Source organism: Helicoverpa zea, chromosome 3 (genome assembly GCF_022581195.2).
Source record: "Helicoverpa zea isolate HzStark_Cry1AcR chromosome 3, ilHelZeax1.1, whole genome shotgun sequence".
NCBI lineage: Eukaryota > Metazoa > Arthropoda > Insecta > Lepidoptera > Noctuidae > Helicoverpa > Helicoverpa zea.
The window spans coordinates 14604192-14611898 of NC_061454.1; positions in this window are offsets into that span (position 1 = coordinate 14604192).

Genomic DNA, 7707 nt, shown 5'->3' on the forward strand with positions numbered 1-7707 from the left:
GCTTGGTCTGGCAGATAACTTAATATGTAGTTACTGCTTATACACACAGTTAATATCTCACGAATGTGTAAAGGAACCGCCAACAATAGACAGTTTGTGCTGCGTGGCGTCGCAGTCATAAGAGAATGCGGGCCTATAGGCCACCACGCCGTGCATGCAGGGCTCGCATGCAGTCCTCACGTGCGCGACCTCCTGCGAGATCCGGCTCATTTGCTCCCCGCACCTAGCCGTGTTAACTGCCTTCCCTTCACTTCACAAACTGATTCAGCAATTTAAAACTGTGCATGATTACATAATACATTTTATGATTACAAATATCATGACCAAAACAGTAAGTGTGTAAGTAGTAAGTAGGCACCGTATCGCGACGCTTGCGCAACTATCCGCGACCGCCTCGTCAGTACGAGGAGATTGTATAACGACCGAGTCAGGCCGCACCGTTTCCTTGTAAACAACTTAACACTTACTTTTGATATGTTTTTAATTACATATTATTACTGAAGATGGTTTAAAACCAATGTGTATAGTATGGAAAATTCTAGGTAGTCGTGCCGACATTAGGATAGGTGATAACTTTATAACATAATTTGAATTAGGGTAAATACGCCAAATGTCGGCCTCCCCCCAAACTTCGGCCGTCTGTACATTTTCAGCTTGCATTCATTCAAAAGGTAATTAAGTGTTAGTTTTGCTCCTCGAATTGCAACCTTGGTTTATACTCTATACGTACAAATCGTTACTATCCGATTCTGTCACTTACTCTTCTCATACTGAGCGTCAGTAGCGATTGCGCCGTTGAAACATCAAATTCGCACGTAAAGTAGCTTACTCGAAGTGAATACTCACATTTTGGGGATTGATATTAGAACGATAAAACATTTATTTATTTTTGTTTTAAGCTTGATTATCACTAATGGGTTATTTTTACTATATTTTAAGATAGTTTTTTCAGCGTTTTGCGTATATTTTTCAAGGAAAAATAGGAGGCCGCCATTAGGACAACAGTTTTGACTTAAAACCGGAGTCTCGGCCGTGGCCGACTTAAAGCAAATGCAGTCTATTTTATAAATTCCTATTGTACTAATTCCGTTGGCTTAACAAGAGAATTTGCAAAGCTTATAGGCAAATAGATCTATTTTACGTTTAATAGCCAAATAACGGCCGGGGTGATATTAGTTGAATCTCGAGAAATAAGGTACAAGAAATAGGGGCCGACATTAGAATCGTAAATAATCGTAATGTCGACCAGCCTCGAACTCAAGCGCCACTATACAGGCTGATGAAAAAATACTTTTATATTTTTTCATTTTCTCAAAATGAAATAATTTATTTATTATAATTCATTATATCGTTTAGGAGTTAAGTTTAAATGTAGGAGTTGACAGTATTGTAGGCATGTTTATCGTAGCTTTATAGTTTGATACTTGCTATCTATTAAACCGTTCTTATTAGCTTAAAAAATGTAAATGGTTGGTCGTGAATACGACTTTTTTTGTTTAGGGGAAACAAAAAAATATTTTACTATAAATTAAACAAATACAATTACAAATGTATACTTAGTATTATATTATAATTCTGCTAAAATAAATCATGTTAATAATATTTGTCACTGCCTTAATTTAAAACAGCCTATACCCGGCCGACATTTGGAAAAAACGCGACCGACCTTGGGCCGTGAATGGCCGACTTTAGGGTTTTTCTGTTCTCGACGCATCTAAGCCTTATTACTTTTTTCTTTTCGTAGAAATATCAATCTTATGCCTATAAACATGACATAGATTAATCAAACTATCCAAAACCGCATCAGAAACTATCTTTCGTTGGAAACTGACGGTGCTATAGCGAACCGCAATCAGAAAATCGCTAAGGGGGCCGACATTTGGCGTATTTACCCTATAACAAAATGGTCATTTTTAAGGTAGATATATTTATAAGTGTCATTTGAGCAAAATACGAAATACATGTGCATGACATTGGTACGTATTGGAGCTGTGTGACGCCACACGGCCGCCTGACCCGCGCCTATCGGTCAATGTCACCTTGCCGATGCCGGCGCACGCGCTGCTCCCGCAACCACGGCCGCCCTCATAGCCTGCTTTTTACACCATTGCATTTATTATCTTTCATTATCAATCTTATGAATAATAATAAAGCTGATTTGAAAATCATTCTGTGATATAACCTGTTTATCGGGGTGCGGGAAGTATTACTCTTGCTTGGGAATGCTTGCGAAATCTCGGGCAGAAGCTGGTAATAACAATGAAATAAAAATAACGATATGGAGTTTGTAAGCGACGACGGCGCTGGGACTGTTGAAGCCGAGATTATACAATAAGTGTAGTTGAGGAGCATTCCGACTGAGAAGCACACCGGCGGCCGGCAGCGCTCGCGCAGCTCTGCCTCAGTGGCTAATAATGTGTTATGCCAGTCACTCATACTAAGTAGCAGTAGGCAGGTTTTGCATAAACAACAGGTTTTTGTTTTTCGAAAATGCTTTTAATTAACCACAATTCGAGTCAGAATTTAAGACGCATTTCACTGAAAGTCCAAGAATTGGAAATATAATAACCGGCCAAGAGCGTATCGGGGCACGCTCAGTGTGCCAAGAGTGTGTCAGTAGTTGTAGCTCATTCCTGTCTAGAAACCATCAACTCAGAAAAATCTTAGTTTAGTGTAGTAAAAGTAGCCCAAAGTACAAAGACGTCTCTCGGGAAACTGGATAGCTAATTTGTTAGAACTAGATGCGTGATGCGATTTTAATATTTCTAATGCATAGGTAAGTAATATGTTCAGGATCAGTGACCATCTTGTTTTGTAGGTATTGTTATAATATTAGTGATCATCTTGTTTTGTAGGTATTGTTATAATATTAGTGATCATCTTGTTTTGTAGGTATTGTTATAATATTATAGTTCGGCCATTCAGAGAATGCGTTCCTGACACGTCGCGATTGAACTCACGAGTCGAAAAATCTTAGTTTAGTGTAGTAAAAGTAGCCCAAAGTACAAAGACGTCTCTCGGGAAACTGGATAGCTAATTTGTTAGAACTAGATGCGTGATGCGATTTTAATATTTCTAATGCATAGGTAAGTAATATGTTCAGGATCAGTGACCATCTTGTTTTGTAGGTATTGTTATAATATCAGTGACCATCTTGTTTTGTAGGTATTGTTATAATATTAGTGATCATCTTGTTTTGTAGGTATTGTTATAATATTAGTGATCATCTTGTTTTGTAGGTATTGTTATAATATTATAGTTCGGCCATTCAGAGAATGCGTTCCTGACACGTCGCGATTGAACTCACGAGTCGAAAAATCTTAGTTTAGTGTAGTAAAAGTAGCCCAAAGTACAAAGACGTCTCTCGGGAAACTGGATAGCTAATTTGTTAGAACTAGATGCGTGATGCGATTTTAATATTTCTAATGCATAGGTAAGTAATATGTTCAGGATCAGTGACCATCTTGTTTTGTAGGTATTGTTATAATATCAGTGACCATCTTGTTTTGTAGGTATTGTTATAATATTAGTGATCATCTTGTTTTGTAGGTATTTTTATAATATTAGTGATCATCTTGTTTTGTAGGTATTGTTATAATATTAGTGATCATCTTGTTTTGTAGGTATTGTTATAATATTAGTGATCATCTTGTTTTGTAGGTATTGTTATAATATTAGTGATCATCTTGTTTTGTAGGTATTGTTATAATATCAGTGACCATCTTGTTTTGTAGGTATTGTTATAATATTAGTTTATAAGTATTTTTTATATTTTTGTATTGTATTTATATGGGCCTTAGTTGCCTGAAATAAAGGAATATTTACGTAAATAAAAATAAATAAATAACAATTTATTCAGTGTTTCGGAAAGCACGGTAAACTGTTAGTCCCGGCTGTCGTTTGATCATCTTTGGCAATCGTTACAGGTAGTCAGAAGCCAGAAAGTCTGACAACCAGTCTGACCAAGGGATGTCGGCTTGTCCGGGTAACTGGGTTGAGGAAGCCAGAAAGGTAGTCACTCCTTGTAAAAACACTGGTACTCAGCTGCATCCGGTTAGACTGGAAATCAACCCCAACATGATTGGAAGACGGCAGATGCATGTCATGCATGAGCAGATGATGCTAACATAATTGATAGATTGTGCCTTACAAGACCAAATATATAATTAATAAATTAGTAGCCTTTAACGGGTGATGCTACTTCTTGCTACGTCATGCTACGTCCTGCTACGTCCTGCTACGTCATGCTACGGTATATTTATTTGCTACGAGTGGGTTCTGTAGCACTACGATGTAACTTTTTTTTTATTTTTTTATTTTATTTTATTTTATTTTTTTTGTTTCAGCTGAGGAAAATGCCTGACACATACACACACCGCCCGGGGAGACGGTGAGGTTATGTGGGGCTTGCACCCACTAAAAACCTCAGCGTTTGTGCCGTCTTCTGCCTTTTAGAGAGGGGCCACGAGGACCAAAGACGACTTTCGTGACCTCTCGGCAGTGGCTGGTCGCCTCCGTCTACTGGCGATCCATCTCAGCAGCAGCTCGTGCAATGCAGGTAGCAGGAGTTCCCCGGTCTGCTACCCACTGGCTGCTGCTAGGGCGGCATCTGGGCGGCGTAACGCGTCCGACGCCTGCCCACCCTCCGGCGACGAATTGGGTCCGCATGAGCGTCTGCCTCACGGACCCGCTCCGCCGCCTCCTTCTGCGATATTACTTGTTCGCAGAAGGTATCTACGGCTTTCCAGCCGGCCTCGCTGCCGATCATCACTCTCACCAAATTCGGCAGCGAGAAGTCCTGTCCGGTATAAACCGCCAACACATTGCGCTGCTCGTCCCAGGCGGGACACAGCTCAATGGTGTGCTGCGCTGTATCCGGGCTACTACCGCACTGGTGGCACACGGGGGTAGGTTCCCGTCTAGCCAACTTATGCAGGTAGTAGCCGAAGCACCCATGATTTGTAAGAATTTGGGTGGTGCGGAAGGACAGCATTCCGTACCTTCTTCCCACCCATTCTTCTAGAATTGGCCCTATTGCCGCTGCAGTCCAATGACCAGCAGTAGGCGCCGCCAGTCTCTCCTTCCACTCTGAAAAGACATCCTCCTGCGCCTGCTCGCGCCATCTTCTGACAAGCTCGGGCGGAGGACGGTCGCCGCTCGAGCGAGCATTAGCTCTCCGGGAATAAATCTCCGCGAGCACTTGTGCCTCTAGATCCCACGGGGGGGTTCCAGCCAGGGCGCATGCGGCCTCCGCAGAAACGGTCTTATATCCACGGATGACCCTGTTCGCCATGATCCTCTGTGGCTTACGCAGTAAAGCCCTATTTTGGGCACTCCTCAGAGAATCTGCCCACACCGACTACGATGTACCTACGGCATAGTGCGTCGTGTACGCACGTATTGTGTGTTATTGGTATGTCTATTTACAAAGTGTCAACTAATAGGCAGTGTAGTGCAACTCGTTAGAAGATCGCTAGTGTCTATTCAGGCATACTAGAATTAATATTTCAACAGAGCGTTATTGTTGCACAAAGTGTAAGATTTACAAGTGGTTAGATTGGACAAAAGCCAAATTCGCGGCGCGAGTATCGACTGCAGTCGTGCAGCAGCGACATGTCGCCGCTCATAGTGCGCCTACAGATGCGGCTGTGCTTTGGAATTCGCATCGCGTTATGAAATATTACTTATTTAAAAAGAGAGAAATACTTAAATATTAAAATATTCGGTACCTACAACCTACATGTTTAAAATTCGCAGCTTTTATTAATAGCAGCTGATCGGCGTTACGCGATCCTCTATTTTCGTGACACTTTCACTAGTGAAGGTTGCAGTGACGCAACAGCGACCACAGCGATGCAACTTTTCGCATCAATTTATGGAGAACACCAATATTGAGTAGAAGTGTCTCACGCACAGCTGGCGGTGACACGCACACAGGCGCGCGCGCACGCACACACGCGCGCGCGGTACACTGATAAGCGGCACAGCTGGTGGCGCGCCTCCGCGATAAACCACCACAACGATATAGATAGGTGTCGCGAGTCGCTTTCCTACACTCACAACAATCCGCCACTAAATATTTGTCAACGGTCCAATGCGTTCACTCTTAAAACATTTAATTGTTTTGTTTGTAGCAACAGATTCAACACATAAAGCGTCCAATTGCTTTATTTTAATGACACAAATTATCATTGCGTCTTAATGTCTTAATAGATGGGTTTCTGTGTACGAAATATTTTAAATACGTTCGCAAGCCTTGAACTAGCGTGTTGAATTGAACGATATTGGTTTTGCGACAATAGGTCACAATCACAAAGTATACAATATGTTATGTTAGATACTCTAGTTGGTTCTTATTGTCGGACGGAAGGTAGTTGTGAACGCGGACAGACTATGGTTTCGTAGCTACCTAAATTAGCTACATAATTTATCCCACGTGTGTTATGATAGAGTGCCGATAGTGCTGGGAGCGCGAGCAGTGTCGCCGTCACTGCGAGCGTCGCTGTGCCTCGACGTGCCAATGTTTCACATAAACACTTATGTAAACAATTGGAAAGTGTATAAAAATACGCAATCAAGAGATGCCAAATGTTTATATCAGTATAGAGCAGCCCCCCCCCCCTCTCCTCCCGTCCCGTGCTGTGTGACATGTGTTCGTTAGCCCGTCGTCGTTCACTTTATGTTCGCAGTTCATTACCTATTGTCTCATAGATGTACCTTTACCGAAAACGAAAAAACAACAATGATTTCTCTATCTTCATCACATTTATTACAGAATACTAAGCATTATTCTTTCCCTAAGGCTAGCGAGTTGAATATCCACTTAACCAATAATTATTTTTCAGATAAACTACCTATTCTTTAATATCAAATACTTAGGACAGGCGACAGGCACGTACAAGTATGTGTTCGCGCCGAGAAGTAGCCTGCTGCAGAGGAAGGTGATTATTACGTACCTATCTATTTAGGTGTATGTGAGTCGGTACCTATAACTTGTTGTTGACTACTTTACAAAACGATTCTAAGATCACTCCACAAAAAGCTGCACGACTTCTTTTTTAAACCGTGACTAAAATGTGAAGATATGTACATATTTAATCAAAATATACTAATAAACGATTTTATGTAATTAGCTTGGTAGAGGGAACCGGTTGTGAGTAGTTAGCTAAGACTGGACTAATGTTATCTATTCAGGTACAGTAAATACCGGATAACGGCTAATTAACATAGATATTGCGCGGGGCGCGGCGACGGCGCGGGGTGCAGGCCGTGGCGCACCCAGCTCATCTGCGTCCACAGTGCACAACAGCCGTTTGTAGGCGCAACCGAAGAACGCTCCAAATACTTCACATTAGTAGTAATAGTTAAAGACCACAACATTTAGAAGAAAGAGAGCGCACTCGCCTCAGTACCTACATGGGACAACGTTCACTCGATATACAACTACTTATAAGTATTAACAATGACGCGTAGTGATGTTCGAGTGAACAATCATTACTTGTTTAAGCACGTGAACGAGCACCACTGCTCATGAATTATGAATGTACTGCCAAATTATTCTCCTTAATGCGTATATTAAAACAACAAGTGGCATTTAGTCGCGGTTTAGTGGTTCTACTGTATGTCTTGTATAAGACTGCAGGCAAATTTGAACTCGTAAACTTGTAAGATTGAGTAAGAACATTTTTTCCGTTGGGAAATCATCAA